Source organism: Lycorma delicatula, chromosome 1, assembly GCF_047948215.1.
Source record: "Lycorma delicatula isolate Av1 chromosome 1, ASM4794821v1, whole genome shotgun sequence".
NCBI lineage: Eukaryota > Metazoa > Arthropoda > Insecta > Hemiptera > Fulgoridae > Lycorma > Lycorma delicatula.
This window is the reverse complement of record NC_134455.1, coordinates 11192581-11217668: the sequence shown is the minus strand read 5'-3', so window position 1 is coordinate 11217668 and position 25088 is coordinate 11192581. Positions and strand designations below refer to the sequence as shown.

The following is a 25088-nucleotide window of genomic DNA, read 5'->3' as shown; positions in this document are numbered from 1 at the left end:
GGGAACTATTGCTCCGCTATTAATTCAATAATCTTATATGAAATATTAGGACACAGTGAAAGTCACTTTATTGCTCGTATTACTAGATCAGTATTAAACGTATCTTTGTGAGTTCTCTAGATCAGATCTCTAGTGTGTTGTATAAATAAAAGCTAATAATAATTAAACTATTCCATTTAGTGAACTCCTGAATACTGGTTACAGATGTTAATTTTGACCTTACAGTGTAAAATTTTCAGTTTTTATTATTTGGTGAATAATCAAAAGTGAAAAAGAAACAATCATACATGAAAATGAAAGATAACATGAGGAAATAAAAAAAAATGACAAGAAGATATATATAAAAAGGAAGAAAATATTAACAACAAGGGAAGAATAACAAAATGTAAGAGATGGTGAATATAAAGAGGAAGAAAATATTAAAACCAAAGAAAGAATAGAAACATTAAGAGAAGATGATAAATATAAAGAGGAAAAAAATGTTAAAACCAAAGAAAGGATAAAAAGGAAGAAAATGTTGCAAACTAAAAAAATGTTTAAAACAAAGAAACAATAAAAAGATTAAGAGAGGATGATGAATATAAAGAGAGAGAAAATTTAAAAACTAAAAAACGTGTAAACAAATTAAGATCAGAAGAATTAAATCAAATCAAACAGCGATTAAATAATTGGCAACAAAAAGTAAATAAACAAAATGTTGATAAACTCTGACTTACGGAGAATATTGCCTGACAATATCAGAGGAGTAATGAACTGAAAGATAAGAATTTTTTTCAACTTATTAAAGATTGGGAATGTATGCGTCAATCTATATGTTGTTCTTGTGATGGTCTGTTTTTCAGCATACTGTAGTTTACTTTAATGTAGATAAAATTAAACAGAAATTAAACTAGAAAATCCAAAAAATTATACGATTTCAAATTATAATTTTCAATTAATATTAAATAATCAGCTGTTTTACCAAATCTATTACATATACATATGTAATAATGCCTATTAAACTACATATACACATTTTTAAAAGTACATAAATTTTTTTTCACTATAACTTCTGATTTTTATCATATTTTTTTTATTGTTATTATTGAATTATTATTATTCATTGTAATTTTTTTTACAAGCGCGGGTTAATAAAATTATTAATAAATCAATAAATTTAAATTTAAAAAAAAGTTAAAAAAATAGGTTACAAAAAAGAAGATGTAATCTGATTTGAACCAACATGACTTTCCTTGTATGATCCAAATATTTCATTAATTAAAATTTTATTTCGCTATAACTCTGGAACCAATGAAAATAAGTACCACTTATGATATATTGTTGAAAAGAGCTAATTAATGAAGTTAAGAAAAAGTCCAAAATTCATATTGTTTGAAATTTTGGAATTTTTGGAAACTTTTGTTTCAGTCGATTGCACTCAAAAGGGGAGGTGCTGTATTAAATGATACAGCAGTTCTAAATCCAAAATTTCAACATCCTATGGCTAATCATTTTTGAGTTATGCAAGATACATATGTACGCTCGAACAGACGTCACGCAGAAACTAGTCAAAATGGAAATTTCTGTTGAAATCTAAAATCTGTTGAAAGTAAAAAGGAGTCAGATAAGGATGTTCCCTATCCCCATAACATTTTATTTTTAGATAAAACTAGTAGTTAATGATGTTAAAGAACAATTATGGAGTAACTGTGCAATGTGAAAAGATAAAGATGCTATGATTTGCTGATTTTATAGTAATTCCAGCAGAAAGTAAAAAAGAATTAGAAGAAATAATGAATGGCACGGATGAAGTCCTACGCAATAACTGCAACATGAAAATAAATAATAACAAAACGAAAGTAATGAAATGTAGTAGAAATAAATTAGATGGACCATTGGATATAAAAATAGCACGAGAAAAGACTAATTCCAAAACACATATGGAGGTAGAAACATTTTGTTATTTGGAAAGTGCAATTAGTAAAGATGGATGAAGCAGGAGCGATATAAAATGCTGAATAACAAAAGCAAAACAAGCTTTCAGTCAGAAATATAATTTATTTACATCAAAAATTAATTTAACATCAGGAAAACATTTTTGAAACTACATGTTTGGAGCATAGCTTTATATGGAAGTGAAACTTGGGCGATCGGAGTACCTGAGAAGAAAAGATTAGAATATTTTTAAATGTGGTGATATAGAAGAATGTTAAAAATCAGACGGGTGGATAAAGTGATAAATGAAGGTGTTGTGGCAAATTATGAAAAAAAAAACATTTGGAAAAATATATTTAAAAGAGGAGACTTAGGCTACATCTTAAGGCATCCTGGAATAGTCGCTTTGATATTGAAGGGACAGGTAACTGGGAAAAATTGTGCAGACAGGCAACATTTGGAATATGGAAAACAAATTGTTAGGGATGTAGGATGATGGATATAGGGGTATACTGAAATGAAATGACTAGCACTAGATAGGGAACATTGGAAAGCTGCATTTGTTTTTTTTTTATAAAAAATATATAAACACATAGTATTCTACTGGATGAAAACATATAATTTCATCTAAATCTCAAAAGGGATAATTTTGATACACCTAGAAGCAAAATCAATTCATAAAAAATTAATATGTTTTAAAAAATTTTAATTGCTGAATAAATTATATATATGATGATATTAATATTTTAACAAATTTTAAAATAAATCCCTGTTTATCTGCATACATTAGTGACTGAGCATCATTCATTGTGGAATTGTACTAATTCAGTCCTTCATCTGGAAGACTGGGTGAGAATTCTGGCCATGGTACTTTTCACAATCCTTTTTAAGAAAGTTCCATTTCACAAACCCAATAATTGTGTGAAAACCTCAATATTTTAGATTTTTATGATCTATTTTAACAATTTCAGCCATCCTCAGGTGTTTAGCAACCAGTTTGATTAAGCTGTCATTTTCTTCTCAATAAAAGGCTTAATATTTTATTAAATATAACATTATTCAATAAAATAATTTTTACCAATAATTAAAAATTATAATGATTAAAAGTTTTAAATATCTGCATTTTGGGATTTTCAGAGCTAAGATTTTCAATATTTATTTTGTAGAAGGTATTGTAGGGTACACGAACACCAAATTTCATTAAAATATCTCAATCACTGTAAATTTTTATTGAAAAAACGAAAAATGGCCCAACAGAGGGAAAATGAAGCAAGAGGAGATGTGAAGACGATCTTTTTTGTTTAATTTAATGCTCGAGATCAGTCTCTTAAGTTGACCAATACCTCTCTGAACACTTTGTATAACAACTGTTGAGGGGAAAAATTTTTTAAAAGGGGTATCATGATCCTGCATGTGGTGAGAGAGTAATGCTTTCATCATGGGGGGAAATGAGGCGAATCTATTTTAGCGCCTCATGAGAAGGAATTTTTATTTTAGAACAATCGCACTATGCATACAAATAGTATGTTGGCCTACAGCAAGCCAGTACAAGTATCATAACTTAACTGAGATCTTCCGTCTTTAGGTAAAAACTGCTCCAATATATCATAGCCAACAATCTTTGAACCAATGTTTTGCACAAGAGTTGTGAACAAAGTTGAAATCAATGAATGCAAACTAGTTATATTTACATACAAGCTAACAAGTTACTTCGTATCATATTAATACATGGAAATTTTAAATGTTTAATTTGTTAAGTTGTTTTCAAAAGTTATTTTAAAAATACTTACTTCGGAGAACTTTTTCCAGTTTATTTGTGTGTATGCCTGTTAAAGATCAAAGTCTGATTTGATTTCACAAAAATCTATATAAGTAGCTGAAAAACATACATGTATATAAATGCAAGTACGAGATGAAATTTATGAGAATTGGAGCAGATCTTTTCAACCATAAAATTATTAATTCCTTGGTATGCACATACATTGTAGCTTCTTTAGTATACCTAAACTACATTAAAAATTATCATCTTTTATCCAGTTTCATGGAGACATTTAATGGTCAAATTATTATGGTAATATTGATTTTTAAATTATTATAACTGTAAAATTCAATCTTTTCAATTCAATAATTCCTTCAGTATTTTCTTACAAACACTTGATTGGTTCATTATATATATTTTTTATACCCACTTCTAGACAGATCTTCCCATATGAATGATGATTTAAAGAGTCAAATGCTTTGATGAAATCTACAAAGCCCATATAAATAGAAGAATTGTATTCCAAAGATTTCTCTTTATTAAGATTGCACGCTTACAAATGAATTTAGTTCCTCCAAATATTCATTTGCTTTTCTATTTTTTTCCAGGTTTTATTTTCTCTTAGTTGTTTATTGATAAATCAATAATCTTCTACATATTATTTAATGATAATAAATAAATAGTCTTACAAAAAAGAAATAAACTTTAGATGGCAGCTCATAACTAAATAGTTGGCCTGAAGTGAATCATAGTTGACCGAATCATAATAACTTTTTCCTCAAACTGAAACAGTTTGACTGACTTAAGTTTGAAATTTAAATTATTAAGCACTACATATTATGAAAACGAATTTAAAAGAAGTTTTAAAAAGTGTTAATACATTTAAAATATTTATCAACTTTTTTTGTTTCATAAATACTGAATATTTATTTAGTTGGAAAAACACACTCATGCGTGCACGTAAAACACACACATACATGAGAGACAGAGATGATTTTATATATATATATATATATATATATATATATATAATATATATAAAACACACACACATACACATATATATATATAATTTATATATACATTTTATATATATATATATATATATATATATGTGTATGTGTGTGTGTTTTATATATATTATATATATATATATATGGGGTATATTATGAAAAATATATTAATTTATATTGTAAATTTATTATTTATTATCTATTACTGCATTGAATCATGAAACCTTGCCGATGGTGAGGGGGCTTGAGTGCTCAGTGATACAGAGTAGCTGAACGGAAGGTGCAACCATATTGGAGAGGTATCTGTTGAGAGCCAGACTAAGGAATGATTCCTGAAAGAGGGCAGCAGCTCTTTCAGTAGTTGTTAAAGGTGTAGGTCAGGAAGACTTAAACGACCATATCAATATCACTCAATCTTCTGAGTATTGCACAGCCAAAAGCAATGGAAAACTACAGCTGCTTTTTTTCCAAGAAAATGAACTCTCTGCATTTTCATATAACAAAGATGGAGGCGCCTTCATTGGTAAATTATTATGTAAACTAGGGCCCTGTTTGGATCTCCGAGTGGAAACTAATAAGGAAGGAGTCACCAGAAAATTAAAAAATAACATTCTACAAGTCAGTGCGTGGAATGTTAGAAGTCTAAAAAAGCTTTGTAGGTTAGAAAATTTAAAGAGGCAAATGGATAGATGTATGAGATAGATGAATTTAAATGTAGATGTAGTAGGAATCAGCAAGGTTTGGTGGGAAGAGGAGAATGACTTTTGGTCAGGTGATTTTAGAATAATTAACAAAGCTTCAAATAAAGGGTAGGCAGGAGTAGGTTACGTAATGAAGAAGAAGGTAGGAAAGAGAACAGAAGATTTCAAAATGCATAGTGACAGAATCATTGTAATAAGGATTGAATCAAAACCTAAGACAACAACGATTGCTAATGTCTATATAATGCCTACAAGTGCCCATGATGATGATGATGATGATGAGGTAGAGTGTATATACAATGAAACTGTCAAACCAATTAAGCACATAAAAGGGGATGAAAATTTAATAATAGTTGGAGATTAGAATGCCAGCATTGGAAGCAAGGAAGGAAATATTGTGGGTGAATATGGACTGGGCAAAAGAAATGAAAGAGGAGACCAACCTACAGAGTTTTGCACGAAGTATAATTTAATAATTGCCAACATCCAATTTAAAAATCACAATAGAAGAATAAACATATGGAAAAAGCCAAGTGATACTGCAAGGTATCAGATAGATTATATCATGGAAGGTAGAAGAAGAATGGGAGAATATTAAAAAGAAAATTCTTAAATCAGCAGAAGCAAACTTAGGAGAAACAAAGAAAACTGGTAGAAAACCTTGGATGTCAGAGGATATATTGCAACTGATGGATGAACATAGAAAATATAAGAATGCTAGTGATGAAGAAAGTAAAAGGAACTAACGACAATTAAGAAATACTATAAACAGGAAGTGCAAACTACCGAAAGAAGAGTGGATTATGTTCAGAAGTAAAAAAGAAATGATCATTGGCAAAATAGATGGACCATATAGGAAAGTTAAGGAGAATTTTGTGGTACGTAAGTTAAAATCTAATAATGCGTTAAACAAAGATGTACACCAATTTATAATTTTGAATGGAAAGGTTGATAGGTGGGTGTAATATATTGAAGAGTTGTATGGAGGAAATGAATTAGAAAATAAGGTTATAGAGGAAGAAGAGGAAGTCGAAGAGGATAAAATAGGAGAAACAATACTGAGATCTGAATTTAAGAGAATATTAAAAGATTTGAATGGCAGAAAGGCTCATGGAATAGATGCAGAATTACGTATACCTATTATACCTGCAGAATTACTGTGCAGTGCAGGTGAGGAAGCGATAGATAGATTATACAAACTAGTGTGTAATATTTACGAAAAAGGAGAAGTTCCGTCAGACTTCAAAAAGAGTGTTATAGTCATGATACCAAAAAAAGCAGGAGCAGATAAATGTAAAGAATACAGAACAATTAGCTTAACTAATCATGCATCAAAAATCTTAACTAGAATTCTGTACAGAAGAATTTAGAGGAGAGTGGAAGAAGTGTTAGAAGACCAATTTGGTTTCAGGAAAAGTATAGTAAATTGCTTCCCTTGCCTATAGGCAAGGGAAGCAATTTAAAGCTCAGATTAATAGTAGAAGGAAGATTAAGAAAAGTAAATATTTGGGATTTATAGAACTAGAAAAGGCATTCGATAATGTAGACTGGAATAAAATGGTGAGCATTTAAAAAAAAATTAGAGTTCAAATACAGAGATAGAAGAACAATAGCTAACATTTACAGGAGCCAAACAGCAGCTGTAATAACTGAAGAACATAAAAAAGAAGCCATAATAAAAAAGGGTGTCCAACAAGGATGTTTCCTATCCCTGTTACTTTTTAATCTTTACATAGAACTAGCAGTTAATGACGTTAAAGAACAATTTTGATCCGGAGTACAGTACAAGGTGAAAAGATAAAGATGCTACGATTTGCTGATGATATAGTAATTCTAGCTGAGAGTAAAAAAGATTTTACTGAAGAAACAATGAACACCATGGACGAAGTCCTATGCAAGAACTACTGCATGAAAATAAATAAGAACAAACGAAAGTAATGAAATGTAATAGAAATAACAAAGATGGACCACTGAATGTAAAAATAGGAAGAGAAAAGACTATGGAGATAGAAGAATTTTGTTATTTGGGAAGTAGAATTACTAAAGATAGACGAAGTAGGAACGATATAAAATGCCGAATAGCACAGGCGAAACGAGCCTTCAGTTAGAAATATAATTTGTTTACACCAAAAATTAATTTAAACATCAGGAAAAAATTTTTGAAAGTATATGTTTGGAGCATAGCTTTATATGAAAGTGAAACTTGGGCGATCAAAGTACGTGAGAAGAAAAGATTAGAAACTTTTGAGATGTGGTACTACAGGAAAACGTTAAAAATCAAATGGGTGGATAAATTGACAAATGAAGAGGTGTTGAGGCAAATTAATGAAGAAAGAAGCATTTGGAAAAATATAGTTAAAAGAAGAGACAAACTTATAGGCCACATATTAAGGCATCCTGGAATAGTTACTTTAATATTGGAGGGACAAGTAGAAGGAAAAAATTATGCAGGCAGGCAATGTTTGGAATATGTGAAACTAATTGTTAGGGATGTAGGATGTAGGGGTATTCTGAAATGAAACGACTACCACTAGATAGGGAATGTTAGAGAGCTGCATCAAACCAGTCAAATGACTGAAGACAAAAGAAAACTGCATTAAATTAGATAGGATTACATTAATGCAATAATTGGTATTCAGGCATACAGGCATGAGGAATCAATCAAAAAAAAAAGTAGGATCTTTTTGACTACTGACATCATCTATATTATTAAAATTTATAGAATTTCATACAACAATGGAGGCAGAAGTATTAATAGAAACTATTATATTAACCTTCAGTTGGTTAGGTGTCATTTCAACAATACATATGGTAACATGATGTCATTTTGACACCCTTTAATTTTTTATTACTTTTTACATCATTTTTAAGTAAATTTCTAATTTTAGTAAGTGAATAAAGGTTTTTAAAACATCTTTAATACTTTAAACCACTTTTTAATACAATAAAATACTTTATAATAAGAAATAGTAGTTTATTCCATACTTCAATTCCACTTTCATTTCGAATATTACACCTCTTACCAATTCGTAATATATTATGTGCCGCAACTCGGACATTTCTTCTCGGTTCTACTTTAGACCATCTAAAATTGGATTTACTCAGATAAACATTTTCATCTGTTTCCCCATGTTTTTCAATCCCTACATTTTCACCACCTCCTGAAATTTCAACCTCAGTATCTGTGTAATGTTATAATACAGTCATTCCGATCAACTGCCTGTTCCCTTTTTTCCTACAGCAACCACCTCTCAATTTCCATCTCTTGCCCATTCTTAATTACCATTTGCATCTTTTTCCCTATTTTGACCTGTAATTGGTTCATCAATATCCAAATCCTTGCTTTCCCACCCATCCAGTTCACCAAGAATTACTTCTTCCAAATTCTGATAATTCATGTTCATTTTTACACTGGAAAAAATTAATATGATTTGTTAATGAAATTGAAACAACTAGATGCAAAGAAATTAATATTTAAGCATAAATTCGCATTATTTGATCATTTTACAAAAGGAGATTGTACTTACATAAATGGTAAGTACAATTCAGTTTGATGTCGGACACTCGATACAGAAAAATCAGACACTATAAAAATTCCCAGTGTACAGCAATCTAACTATGGCTAAAAAATAACCAGCTACTGAAAAGCACGTTTCATTATATGATCAAGGGTTGGGGTAATCATGTAGCTACCATTCACGCGCCGTCATTTTGATGTCAGCTCACCAGCTGAAGGTTAATGTCAGTCAGATTATTGTCACAAGAAGCATGTAATGAATCTGAATAATAGGAAAAGTGACTCCAAACACAGAAATTTGGCAGGTTCTCAATCATATATTAATTAAAAAGTGCTTTAGGATTTCAAATGACAAGTGGTCATCCAGAACTTAAATGCAATCCATTATTCCACATCATTTTTATTGTCATATGCCTCACACCCTAATACATAATGGAATGATGAAATATTCATACACTGATGATTATATTGTAGTTATCCTAAGTAAAAGCCTATGCCTTGCAATTAAAATTGGTAAAAATCTTCTATTCTCATCACACAAGTTCATCCAGTGCTACACATTTGGCTGTTGCCAAGCCAAAGGTTGCAAGCCTTGACTCTACAAGGCTTACAAACTTTTCCTCCTTTTTTTTTGAGTCAGCAACATACCAGAATCAATGTAAAAGTAGACACACTGTCAGTTAAGATGGATAGTATAATAAATAACTGATATTTAGATATTAATTTAATTTTTTTAATTTTTAGAAACTTATTTCATAAAATATATTTTTTTTTAAATTGAAAAAAATCATTTTTAAATAAAAAAATGTTAACAGGGATAAAAGTAGTACCTGATTATCAGTTATAGAAAAATATCTAATGTAAATTTCATTGTTATTTATATTCTATACTAAGCAAAAATAAATTAAGTTTGGTCATTAATTCCTTTGTTGTTTTGTTTTTTTAATTCTAGGAACAACTGTAAGGACAGGGACCACAAGCTGGAGAACTGAACACAAAGCTGCCAGAACACTTGGTATTATTATGGGGGCTTTTATGCTTTGTTGGCTGCCTTTTTTCTTGTGGTAAGCCAAATAAAGATTTTCTAATAGTATTACTTTCCACTGTGTAACGTTAAAAAAACTGTTAAAGGGAACATCGAATTCTACTGAATAACAATATATACTTGTATGTACAAATAAAATTACCTTTCATAAAACAAAGAAAAATAAAATAAAATGATAAAAAACCAAACACAATGTTTGAATTCTATGAAGTTTTGAAAATTGAAATTACCATAGACATTTCATACAATGATCAAATTTAGTACTTTTTAATTGCTTTTTCTGTTAGTATTTTTTCAATAAGGTGAGCTTTAAAAATATTAAAGAATAGAAATTTTATTTCTATTCTTCATTACTAATAAAATTTTTTTACTTCATTACTTCATTTATAATAAAATTACTTCATTTATTCAAATTACTTCATTTATAATAAAATTTTATTTGAAAGAAAAGATTTTAAATTATTTTTAAAAAAGAAAAAAATTTTCATTAAAATGGAAATATTATGTATCATAAAATACTCCTTGATGAAATATAAATTCATTTTTTATTACCTAAAAACCAAAACAAATGACCATAAAATGTAACACTAACTTAAATCATCAATTGTAAATATTACAAAATTTTACTAATTATCATTTATGAATTAATGTTGAATAAAATAATTTTTGTAACTAGTTTTTATTCATTGAATAACTATATGTAATATATTTCATTAAAAACAAATACAGACAAAAAGTTAAGCTTATAATGCAGTAATAAGCTAGTACAAAATGCACAAAATGATTGCGAGACACAAAACTGAAAAAAAAATGAAATGTATTTTGTAAAAAGATAAAATATAGATGACAAAATTTATTTGAGTTTTAACTAACTGTTCCAGAAAATTTGGTTTTTCTCTTGGGGAAAAAGGTACCCCTGATAGTAAAATTTGTATCTTGTGAACCAAAACCAAATTTATTTTAAGGAATGTCATATTTTGAAGACACTGCTACTAGCACCAAAATTATACTAATTAGATTTAAGATCTTGTAACAATTGGAACTGTTCTATTGCAACCCGCTCCTTTAGAAAGGGTGAACAAACAATTAACAAAAAAATCAAACAATTGTCATGGACTGCTTACATAAGAGATTCAAATTTTTTCTTACTTCGCAAAAGTTGCTGATTCCTTAAACAATAAGCAATTATAACCTAATCATTTTTTCTAAGTACACAAAGAAATTTTACAATAATTCCATAAGTTAATAATTTAAAAACTGTAGGCTACATTTGCTTCTTGCATTCAGTCCTTTCTAAATTTTGTCCCTTGTTCTTGAGAGGTAAGGGATGTCTACAAACAAAGTCATGAGAAGACAAAGAATTATTAATAAATTATTTCTTTGTATGATAGTCACTCAATCCTGTATTTTCTCTTTTTCATTTGTCAAAGCTGTTGAATATATGTGTATATGTATATATATATATATATATACAGGCACTATTTTTACTATATTCTGCCCCCGAATCTCCTTAATCTGTTCTACTACGCTCTGTCCTCTGTACTTTGAAATACTTTTGGTATATTAATAATTAATATTTGATGCCAGAGGAACCTTCACACTGATGATACAAGTGGCTTCACAATCTTTTTTCATAAAGACAAAGTCTATGATCTACTGATCTAAATGTCAATATCATGCGATAATTTAACTTTTCATATTTTAGGATGGATAATGGATATACTAATAGTATGGCATAGATACATCAAGAAGATCCCTTTCTAAAGCAATTTTCTTGTATAGAATCTTCACTACTTCATAAAGATGCAAGTTATATATACACTTACAGTACTAAAAAATTGACACCCTCCAATCAACACGGCAATTCACCACACAGACAACATAGGTGATATTTACAGTTGGTTTGTTATTATATGTTTCCTGTCCTATTTCTTATTACATATACCAGTCATTTAGTCCTGGTAAAGTGGTGCCGAAGCAGTTGCAGAGCTATATACCTGGTAGAATGAACCGTGTCAAGATAGCTGCACTGATTTCTACAGAATTTAAGAATTTCTGATATTGGACCTATTTTTATTTCTAAATTGCTTTTCAGTGACCACATTTCTGAAATGTAGTCTCTAAAACTAAAAGTTACTTTGGTTTGCTTCTATGGGTTAGTTGCCACTACGATTATCACTTAGGCATCTGTATAAAACCCTGGTTTATCCCATTCTTGAGAATTTTGAAGTAATTTAGAATTTTATTATGGACTACACATAGCTGATGTAGAATCTGTTCATAAGACTATTCAATGCTTACTCTATCACTTCTGTTTGTTTGCTCACCCAAGTGACAGTTGTGAGCCTGTATCTATGAAATGGGTAATTTGTACCCTAAAACTCCGTTTTAATATTCCCTAAAACTCAGTTTTTGTATAATCTGGTTTTTGTATATTAATTTAGCAATTGCTCCATTCTGATGTTATCAGCAATATTTCTTTTCATTTTTTGTATATCTACTCCTGGAAACACCATCTGTTTAACTGGTCTCTACAAGGCTGCATCCTTTGCTAGATGTATTAATAGACTTCATCAGTATGATCATCTAGTTAACATTTTTTCAATTAAGGAAAATGAAGTTAAGGCAGTTTTCAATTTAATGTTTGTAATTTGAACTTTTTGGGATTGCTTATGTATTTTTTTTGTTACTGTAACTTTGTGTGTTTTATTTTTATCATGTTTTGATACTTTTGACAAAAATTTACATATATCATAAAATTTTATATTAATCGACTTTTTGTTTCTTTTGTTAAGTTTGGAATTGAAGTTTACTGCACTGCAATTTAGTTTTCAAACATCTATTTCTAATTTTAAAATAATAAATGACCCCACTTTTATGCATCCCAGAAAAGGTAAAAAGTACAAGTAAAGGTATTACACTGTTCTGTGCAATTCTTCACATGTAATTTGACTAGACGTCTAGATAAATAGCTTCAAGAAGGCTTGGTTGGCTGTAAAAAGTGGTATAGAAGTCATAAAAAATATAATTTACTTTTTATTGCTTTGCAAGTTCTTAGTTTTTTGTTTTAAGATTTATATTTTTTTTACTTCCTGTACAATTAATGATATTTCTTTCAGAATCAAAATTTTCATTTAGTATAATTGATCTTTGAACCATAACATTAGTACGTTTTTGTACTTTTAATGTGTACATTTGGGCCCGTTTCCCCTGGAGAGTTAAAACAGTATATAGAATGCATTAACTCCAACAGAAAGAGATAAATGCATTCTTAATTATTTGTTTTTAACTATGTGTCCCAGTCTTATGGATATAACAAAGGTAAAAAATTTGAGGTACAAATAGTTTTAGTAAGAGATGATTTCTCTGATTGTAATAATGTTCACTGATCAATCAGTCCCTGAGGTAAACATATTGAGGCAAATACAGTGGATTCTAGAAAAGAAAAGGTTGAGGTGGAGGTATCATAGTTTTTTGTTGGACTTATCATATTGACATGCAATAATATACTCAGCTCTGTGAAGAAACTACTTTAGTTCTTAACCTTTGTACTAAACCTTACATGGATAATTGTTATTGTGGGGAATGCCTGTGTAATCTTCAGTAGTTAGCTGCTGCTGTGTGTCAGGTTGCCTGTGATTATTAATTATGATATTTAACATATATTTTAATATATTTTTATAATTTGGTTGAAATCACAATTTTTTTCCTCCTCATTATTATAGAAAAACTCTGTGTCTTTCCTGTTTTCCCTGATTGTTATTACTTCCTGCAATAAAGAATGTAGCCATATATGGACACTGCCACTGCATGAATAAAGGTCTCAAATTTTATAGGTTCTAAATGAATTTAATTATACTACATTTATTACAACTTGTCAAAGATTATACAAATCATCAGCCTACAACTCTACAACACACTTTTTCTGTAGTGTTTTGTTGAATTTTTAATGAGTTAGATAATAAGCACACAGCTCACCTTGCGCATTGCACAAGGTGAGCTGTGACATTAACAATGCAGTAAACAGGCTTGGAAATAGATAGACATAGGAACTGCATACATGAGATGCTTTAACAGCACAAATTGGAATGTGCTGAGAGTCAGTGTAAGTATACAGATGTTCAACATTTATTTTGTGATCAGAAGTAAATAGCATTGTAAAAGGAAATTTTGGAGAATAGACAATGTAATAAAATCTCTGTAAGAAAATTATAAAATGATATGGTAAAACAATTTCAATATTATTGCTAATTCTCAGGTAAATTAGCGAACTTATCAAGATAGGCGTTTCAACAGATTTATTAACTTATAAAAAATTTTTAAGTATACATATAGTGAAATCAGTGAAAAGGAAAAGTGTACAAGAAAAAAGATCAAAGCGAATATTATAACACAGAAATAGTTATAAAAAGAACCAAGCATTGACTTCTTAACAAAAGAATAGATGTTACGTGTTATATGTACTACACAGTCATTATAAAATTATAAGAGACTTATCTTCTTTTGTGTTTTAAAATATATTAAGTGAGGTTATTCTGTGAAATTACTTTTAAAAATTAATTTTAAATTTTAAACTGTAAATGCAAACTTACATTTATCAAGATTATACCAAGTACAAATCAAATATGACCCATAGTGCAGTTAAATCTTCATTTTATAACAGTTTAAAAATCATATTTCTACCTTTCATTTAATTCAATATTTTATTATATATATATATATACACACACATATATACAGTGTCCCATATAAAACGCAACCCAATCTTATATTGGTAGGTATTGAAATAATAAAAGGCATGTGTAAATGTAAATGTAATTTTTATTATTACCTTCCATTTAGAGTAAATGTTGGAAGTGGCCGCCATCTTCTTGAATACAAGCTTCAATTCTTTTTACAGCGTTTCTTGAAACTTTTTTCAAAGTTTGTGGCTGGATATTTAATACAGCTTGTTCAATGTTGACTTTCAATTGTTCAAGTGTTCGTGGTTTGTTGCTGTAGGCTTTTTCTTTGAGGTAACCCCGTAGAAAAAATCCGCCGCAGTCAAATCTGGAGATCTTGGAGGCCACAAGCCTCGACCGATAACACGATTACCAAAGAATTCCTCAACGAAATCAGAAGTTGAACCTGCGTAGTGCGATGTCGCACCGTCATGTTGTAGCCGGCAGTGTCTGTCTTCGTCTTCCAAGAGTGCGATGAACTGAAATTATGGCGAAACAAATCTTGCACTGCAACCACTGATTTCGTACCGAAGTACCACTCAACAATGAAAACACGTTCATCTAGCGAAAACACCATCTTGTCTCTAGCAATACACTGAACGTTATGATTGCATTGTTGTTACTATCGGTAGTGTTCAACTGCGTCGCCATGATTTTCAGATGTTGGACGAGTCCGTTTCAGTAACGAATAGAGGAGTAAGCTTGACTTTTGAAATTTCATGGATGAGTGATTGATGGGTTGCGTTTTATATGGGACACTTTGTATATAAACATAGTTACTTCAGTAGTTTTAATAGTTATAAATAATTATGTTTTAATGAAATATTGACTGTATGTTTTAAGCTCAGCAAATAGATTAATTACTTCTTCATGGTTCAAGAAATCTTCTAAGAGATCAGTTCAACTAGCCTATCATCATCTTGATAAAATAAAGAATTTTCTGTATACCCTTAACCATACCAGTCTGCAACACAATAAGCTAATATATGATATATTTGACACATTCATAATATAAAAGAACCAAGGTACACCTCATTGGCATAGTTTGAATGATAATTGTTGTAAAAAAACAAAGATTGTTTCCTGCCATATGAAATAATTTTTCACTCCGCCTCTCTTCTACACTAAAAATAAACTATTAGCTATGACAATCGATGTCTGCTTCTATAATTTTTTTTTCCAAATTCATTTTATATTAAGTTCTTTTTCATTAATTCTTAAATTTTAATATTTTACAGTTATTACTATTAGTTACCAGATATTAACATGTAACTATTTCAGTTTGTAATAAATAATCTCAATTTAAAAAAGCATCTACAGAAAAATCTGCAGGACTAAATTTATAGCATAAATAAAAAAGAACTATAGATAAATTTAATTTATTGAACAGAAATAATTGTGTTAAATAAATATCTTCAACTAATCTTTGATGAAAATTTATCCCAGTTACAACAAATAAATATTGTAGAGATAATACTGACTGCCTATTATTATTTCAAGGTTTAAGTTTTAAAGAAAAGTTTATTTTATATAAATTTAATTAGTTTTTTAAAAATCATTATGCTGTTGGGCACTGACTGTCAAGAGAATGTACTTTTTTCTACTATTGAAAAGAATTGCATTAATCTGATGTAGCAAGATCCAACAGCCATTCATTTTTTTCATAAGAAATTAACTTTAGTTGTTATTAACTTTTTTTTAATTTTACAATCTTTTGGAGATTTAGTCAGTTACTTTAGTAACTAGTCAGTTACTTGAAGACAAAATGGAAGTTCTCGAAGAAATAATAATAAAATTTTAATTACATAAAGATATTAGCTGTTATTACAATAAATGGGAACAATAGCCGCAAAAGGATACATACATTTAATTCAATAATTCAGATACCCATAAAAGGTGAACAATATTTGAAAATAAAAGATAAGATACTAATATCCAGGTCATGAAAAAGATGAGAAATTTCTTTTTAATCTGACTGAAAGATAGGTAATGAATTTGATTAGTGTATGTATAATCTATTAAAAAAGAAAAGATAAATGTTAAAAAAACAGATAAAAACAACTGGATTGTTTTGTCTTTTTTTAATTTTTTTTTAAAAATTCACTTCAATAAAACAAATTATGTAGCAGTCAGTTATATATTCTGTGTGAAATAATTTAACTCCAAACAAGAACTCTTTATGTACGTTAGGGGCAGTATATTTTTTCTTCACTAGATAAAAATGTACATATGTTCATCAGTTGTTAAGCAGCATGTGGATACTAAAATTACTTACAATTAAAAAACTATGCTAAGTGATTATTAGAATAAACTGGAAAACTAGATCATGCACAAACACCATTCAAGGTTTTTTGAAAGTTTCAAGCTGTAAGATCATTAAATAGTTAATCCTCCCTTAAATATGATTCAATGGAAGGAATATCTCTTTGACTGGTTTAATCTTCTTTGATTTTTGTCTTTCTTGTGGTAAATTTTTATCTTACCCAACCTATATAATGGTTGAAAAAATAAACCTTGTACATGTTATGAACACTTATATCCTGTAATTAATAACACTTATGTTAATATAAAAACTAAAATTAAAACCTTTAATGGGTATTTAAAGAATTATTTTCATTGTTTATATTCTAAACACACTATAAACTACAGCCAAAACAAAAAAAGTTCTACATGTAAAATTTTTAAAAACATATTTAATGAATAATTAAAACCATAATGACTACCAGTCTGTATTTGGATCAGACAGAAAAATGCATTTCTCACAATCTGGTGATGCTGAAACACCTTAGTGTAACAGCCCAAATAATGAAGAATGTGAAGTGAGATAAATGCTATCAGTCAAAGATGCATCTAATAAACTTGTTCTCAGAGATCACCAACATTTTAAAAACATAATCTGGCTATGGATAGATGTCACTTAAAATCTAGATGTGACTAAAAATTTTAAATCACAAAACAGAAGTTGATATGAAATGTAAATAATTATCAACAATCCCAATGTGTGGACAGAAATATAAATAAAAAATTAAGATGAATTTTTTTTAGATTTGTTTTAGACAGCATTAAAGTAAAAAGAGGTTAGTGGGGGGCACCTTCCACATAAAAGGGTTAAAGATAGGAAATTTATACAATAGAAAAAGTTAAAATGATATTCCCAACATTGTATTTTAAAATGAAGATATTGTAATTGGATTAAAAGAGAAGGTTATAACTGATATTTAACAGGTAAAAACTTGTCGTTTTTAGTCATTTTAAAATTAACTTTAGGAAATCTCCAAATACAATTAACAGCTAACACACTACGGAAATAAGTTTTCCTAGAAATGAGTTTTATAGAAATATTTTGAAATAAGTTTTATTTTCAAAACATTATTAATCTAAAATGTTGAAAAAAGTATTAAGAATTTAATGTAAAAATACCAGGTGCCATCTTTTTTTAGTTACCCAATTTCATAAACAAATTAACATAAATATTATGAATTTATTATAAATAGTATATCAGTATGTATTTTTATTGTGACTGCTAGCAGACATACGTACAATATATTTAAAAATAAATTTATATTTTTTTAACATTTTATTGAAGATGTAAATTATTATTCTTCAATGTTTAGTTGATGATAACCAGTCAAAACAAATTTGCAAATAGTAAATTTAATTATTAATAATTATGAGAATTTATGTAACAGTAAAATAATTTCCATGAGTATTATGTTAAAATTTATTCTTTTTCGATTAGAGTCAATTCACATTAGTAATTGTAAATTTAATCCAGTTTATAACCTAACTATGGGAATTACATTCAATCATGTATATGTATATATATATATATATATATATTTTTTTTTTTTCTTTCTGAAAATTTGATAATTATTTTTTATTAAAAAAATTTGGAAAAAAAAAGATTATTGTTGATTTTTAAGATTTTTATTTTTATTGTGTTCCAATGTATATAATAAATATATTACTCTAAGCCACCATCTACATAGTCATCTAGTTCATTGAGTAGAATCTCCACTTTGATAAATAGGAATTTTTAATAAACAGGATAAATAGGAAAATTTAATTGAACAAATCAGCACAGAAAAGGAATACAATTTGTGTTTCCTAATAACCACTTTCTAGGTTAAAGAAGTTGCAGAATTATTTTCAGAATGTACTTTGAATTTATAACAAAATTTAACATTAGCTTTTCAAAAGACAGGCTCTATCTCAGAATGTTACTCTAAGAGCAATGAATTACAAAATATTAAAAAAATAAAATAAATTTTTAATGTAATACATAAACTGGATTGTTTATTATACAAACATAATAACAATTAATGTTTTTTTGGGGGGCAGTGCATTTATGCACTCCCCCCCAAATAAATGTACCTCCGTTTGATAAGACTATCATTTTCTCCTGATGATCTGAATATCACCTAGTGGTCTTATCAAACCACCAGCAGTAGACTACTGGTTAAAACTACCTGTTTCAACCAGGATTTGGCACGGAACCATTTTACACATTACTTCATAACAAGACCAAGACCTCCTGTCCTAGCCTGAGAAAGTCTTACCTCCTTTTTACCTAGCTCAGGACTGCCCAGATCGCTCTTCTTGCCCCTAACAATGCTCCCGATGAATCGGGCCACTTCCACCTGCTCAGATCATGGAACATCACCATAACCACATTGTGGAGGCTCAGTGCTCCAAGATCCGCCTCTAGTGTTCCTCGATCTGTCACCCATTGAGCACATTTGAAAGAGGAGGATATTGTCTGAAATTGAAGGTTTTTCTGCTTCCTTTATCAATAAAGGAAGCAGAAAAACCGCCACCTCTATAACAAAAACCTCTACTTGATTAGAGGTTCCCTGATTCAACGAATTGTTTGAGACCAGCGCCTCTGTCATCAGTGAGTAGTAAAATCGAGGCGGGAGATTTGGCGTCAGTGTCCAGAGCAATCAGCACTCTGATATTCAACCAGCAAGTCAATGCTATTCCATCCAATCTGAAAGGATCCCGACACTAGTACGACATCGAGCGTACCTCTTGTGGATTCGCACAACGGTGAATTGCTCATCAGACCAATGGGACATCCAGAAGGCACCCAACGAATCTGAGCCAACCACGACCGCAGAGAGCGGCCGTCCTCCACCAGAATGAATAACATCTACTCTGCGGAAACCGAACACCCTACCCCCGACCGTGTACGGCTCCTGGACCAAGAGGACCTCGAGGTTGTACTTTTCAAGGAGCCTCATGACCTCACTGGTGGCCACCCGGGAATGATGCAGGTTTAACTGCTCCAGGCGCAAGCGTTCGACATGATGGAGTTCATCCTCAAATGCTTCCCAAATTCAGTAGTCGCTATAAGCTGTATTCTTTACAGCTCTCGCCCGAGAAATCTCATACGCCATACAACACCTACCGCCGACCCGGTGTTCAGCATCGCTGCCTTTCACCTAGATACAGGCGGAGCACTTGGCAGACGAAGACTTAGCAGAGCAATTGGCTGCTCTGTGCCCCGGAAGAACACAGTGACCATACATCTCCGACTGCGCTCAGCAGCGGAGAGATGTATGACCAAAGCCCTGACACTTGAAGGATCGAGCGACTTCTATATGGTCGACAACCCTACATGAGGTTCACCCGAAAAACAGAAGTCCATTGGCACCAAGACCTGCCGTATCTTAGGCAAGGTCTCTAAAACTCAGTGACTCTTTGGGGCTTCCTTACTCCCCAGCTACTGAATCATCTTGGTTTCCTTAAGAAAGTCCTCGACGGCCATATCCAAGATAGGATTTTGACCGTACACGGCCCTGAGGATTTCGGGCTCCTCTACCCTTGTCGCCCTTGGCATATCATATACCAATATCTGCGGCTCCCACTCGGCCAGTAACTGAGTCTTCTGCCCGTTCTTCAGCAGAGCGTCCGCCTCCAGCATCTGCTTTACCTTCCACTCACTAACGACTTTCAAGATCACGCCGTGGTCCCTTGTTTTCGTGACCCGGGAGACTTGGATCCTTTCTCTCCTCGGGTCCAGAACTTTTTTAAGGGTTAGCTTCTTCGCTACCGACGAAGCCCCCAGACCAGATTTAAGCGGAACCACATTGATTGTGGTTCCGCTTTCGCCTCAGTTGCGGCAGCAACTGAGGCGAAAGAGATAGGTTTCCTAACCTTCTCTTCCACCCGTTTAATAGATTTCTGGAATTCGCCTAGAACCTCACCCATCACCGGTTTGAAACACCGAACTCCCTCCACAACCTGGTCGACCTTCCCTGACAGCCGCGAAACAACTGAGTTCAGAACAAGGTTGGCGCCTTGGACACCCTCTCATTTTAATGCCAGACCCACAATCATCAAGCTACACTCACTTAAAAGTAATCGACCACCTGCCGAAATTCCATTGCAATCCGCGACTCTTTCTTCGAGAAGACTTTGGTCCATTCAGACTGCATCTCCTCGATCCGCTTGATACAGTCGGATCAGGAGCTCACCTGCCTCACAGCAGGCTTCACCCCGAGGACCTCCCGCACCGGGCCGATCTCCACATCACTGGATTCCGCTTTCCCCGACTGCGTGGGAAGTCGGCATTGGCTCGCCCTCCACTGCCGCCCATTCCCTGCAGGGTTCCGACCGCAGCCTTCCTCGCACTGCTCACGGCAGAGGTATCAGCAGCATTTTTAGTGCAATCCACCAGTGCACGTGGGTGCAGTACTGTCCTTGTGGAGATCTCCGACACCTCCTTCTCGGAGGACCGTGGTCTTGGTGGAGACCTTCTCGACAAGAAGGGATCGCCGGCAACCAAGTTCTTGTGTATGCCAACAATGTCCTCCCAGCAGTCTCCCATGGATTGTTCCATAGCGTCTCAAAGAAAATAAAAACACCAACTGTACCGCCAGGCACTACAGTAACAGTTTGAACGATCCTATCACCTAGACACAAGATAAAGTGAGCGTCTAGTAGTGATCTATCTCGAGCAAAGCCACCTGTTCTCACCTAGCCCCGCTCGAAACGTCAAAAGCTAACTCCTAGAGCAGACCGGCTACGATGTCGGAGCAAAATCGCTTCCCAAACCTGCCAGAGGATCGAAAAGATTATTGGCCTCACGAATCTAAGAATGGGGACACTATGCAATAACAAAGGAAACGTCCTTAAATAGCCGACAGTGGCACTACTGCAACACACTACTCAGCTGTGTTGCCTAAACCCTACAAAAAAGCAAGTTAACTGACAGCCACTGATCGTTGTCAGCCCCGATGACGAGAACATAGGAACACTGCTCTTGCCAGAAATTGCAACCCATAATGCCAATGCAAGTTTGCAGTTAGACGTCAAACCAGAGGATGTAGTTTCTGAACCGGCACTAGTAAAATTGCAGAGTCGACCATAAAGATAAATCTTCAAATTGATGCAAAGCAGATGCTTCCAAATCTTTGAGTTCTGTGAAACTCAGCACTTAGTCATCAACCAGTTGCAAGAATAGCAAAAAATGAGGTTAAAACTCAGAAGAAGCCGAAGCTAAATCAGAGCTTGTTAAAGTCAAAATAAAGAAAATGCCCATTCAGGCAACAGCCTGAATGCAAAGCCATAAATTAAACTACTAGAAAAATATGACTTTGAAAGTTCAACAATGGAGCCTCCGATGGCACAGAGGCCTTTAAATGAGAAGGTGGGCACTTCAGCCCACCAAAAGCTTCAGTGGGAAATGCATCGAGTCTCAACTCTGATGCACTGCTGATCACACAATTGAGCTGACATCATCAATGCCAGCAGCAGGAGATCCTCCATGATTTTTTCTGTGGAGGATCAGAAGAATCATCTTCAAGGCCTCAGACACCTTGAAATTTGACATCAAGGCCTTCAGAAAGATGGAAAAAAGAAAAAAGAAAGGATGGCCTAAGATCAAACCTAGATAATAGAAATTAAGAAGTTAGTTCTTATGTAATTTAATGTTTTAATTTATTTAGATAGTTTTTGACAACATTTCATTAGAAATGGTTTGTGTCTTTTAAGTGTCTTCTATTGTGTTTAAAACTATTTTTTAATGTGTTAGTTTTAAGTATTTTTAAGTGGCAAGGGCCGTTTACACACTTGTCATGTTGTATTTTCTTTGGGGTTTTTAATAACATTTGACTTGTCTACAAATAGACAAGTCTATTTGTAGATATATGTTTTGACAAGACTACTCTTCTGACTATGTCACTAGTATTTTTATCTGGTATGAAAGAATTACTTTCTCTTTTTAAAAAATATAAAACTAAAAATTAATAAAGATATATTCACATTAATGTTCACATTTAATATATTCAGTTTATTTTGTTACAGGTACGTAATTTCTACACTTTGTGGGAAGCCCTGTGAATGTCCTGAGTGGGTAGTGGCTGTCTTGTTTTGGATTGGATATTTCAATTCAGCGCTGAACCCATTAATTTATGCCTACTTCAACAGAGACTTCAGAGAAGCATTCAAGAACACTCTACAATGTGTATTTCCCTGCTGTTTTGCTTTGTGCCCAAAACACGCTTCACCACTGCAATATGTATAGGAACAAACGGCACGCTACTGAGCTGGAAAATTGTATTAATTTCTTTTCCTTGCTCAGGATACGTGCCACATGCTTTTTTGCTTCAACTAGCTGGACATTTTACCATTCATTTGCAACAATAAGAGTTTATTCACTGGAAAAAAATCTTTTATACTTTAAAAAATTACTTAATTTCTATTTTGTAATTGCATTTAAATGAACACGAAAAATTTATTTTGTAAGTGGAAATATTTTTCAATAGGCATACAAAAAAGAATTTTCATTCTCTAAACTTAAAAATAAAATGTAAAATTTTTTAAAAATCTTATTTGTTAGTATTAAATGACTGAAACATAAATTTTATATTTATCAAGACATTGTGATGCAGATGTTAAAAAAAAAACAGTATTTTAGTAAAGTGTTGTTTGCATGAAAACGTACGATTAATAGTTAATTTAGCAAAACAATATATTTTACAAATAAGAGTATCCAATTTAATAGCAAAATATGCTTTAAATCATGCCCCGTGCAAGTTTAACATCAGTATGATGATGAGTTAATATTAGCTGGTAACATTTATTTGAAAGTCTTGAATTTTAAAGTGTACTATCTAATTGTATGTTAGTCAATCAACATGATGAAATATGATAAAATTTTAAAAATTAATTATTAATTACTCACTTTCAAATTAAATGGAGATCTTAATAAAAGATCTTAATGGAGGTGGAACCAGCTTTAAAAAAGCAATTTCCAGAAATTATGCCAATTTTTTTTTTGTATAAATAATATTTTGTTTTACATAAACCTTCAGCGTACTATTCACTTTTGGTAGTGAGAAATATTACAGAGCATCCTGTGGTACAACATACAACTATAGGATGGCTTAATGTCTATGCTACATTTTGATATGTTATAAAGAATTTATTTACTAATTTAATTGATGTAATAATTATTTATTATGCTTTTAAATTTTAATTTTATTTATGTCTCTTACTAAGTTAAGGTAGTGTAGGCAATGCATTGTTTCTCAACAAGAGGAGTACATTAATTTGGTACTTTTCTCTATCTGTACTAGTCTTTCTTATGATTGTAATCAATATAAAGTATTTGAAAGACAACAGACACTAATTGGAGTACTTTCTCTAAGAGTAATGATGATCACTATAAAGCCATACACTATATAATCACTATACACTCACTACACGTTTCACTATAGAGAATGTGTGGCAGAGTGACACTTGTAGAGTTCAATATCACCTAATGTTTTTGGTGGGCTTGGTGCAACAACGTACTCAGTTCAGAAAAGAAGGCATCAGGAAACCAGTTCAATTCTCTATTTTCCTAGCTAGCCTGACAGGATAAGCCCACCGGGTTGGTCTAATGGTGAACGCGTCTTCCCAAATCAGCTGATTTGGAAGCCGAGAGTTCCAGCGTTCAAGTCCTAGTAAAGCCAGTTATTTTTACACGGATTTGAATACTAGATCATGGATACCGGTCTTCTTTGGTGGTTGGGTTTCAATTAACCACACATCTCAGGAATGGTCGAACTGAGAATGTACAAGACTTCACTTCATTTACACTCATACATATCATCCTCATTCTCCACTGTGTTATTTTATTTTGGGTTAAAATCAAAATAAAAAAATAAGCTACAAAATTTTAAATAAAATAAATAATTTCTACTTTTTCATGCAGCAGTCATCTGGTATGGATGTTTTACCTTAACATCCCATTCCACCTTATTCCTTATCTCTGTACTGATAGCAAAATTAATAGCGAAGTTTCATTTTTCATCAGCATCTTCTGGTGTCATAATGGCACAAAAAATATAAAAATTAATTTTTTAAATAAAATTAAATATTTTTACTAAAATAATAAAAAACTTTATCTTGATCAGGTATGCAAATTT

The 25088-nt window shown here is 31.5% G+C and overlaps 1 long non-coding RNA gene across 1 annotated transcript in view; it reads left to right on the top strand.

Annotated features, from left to right (window-relative positions):
• Positions 1–24767, top strand: part of LOC142318035 (uncharacterized) — a 28241-nt gene extending 3474 nt beyond the window's left edge. The window contains exons 2-3 of the long non-coding RNA XR_012754789.1: positions 9857–9968; positions 22981–24767. This is a non-coding gene — a long non-coding RNA (uncharacterized LOC142318035). The remainder of the gene's footprint in view (positions 1–9856; positions 9969–22980) is intronic.
• The last annotated feature ends 321 nt before the right edge of the window (positions 24768–25088 follow it).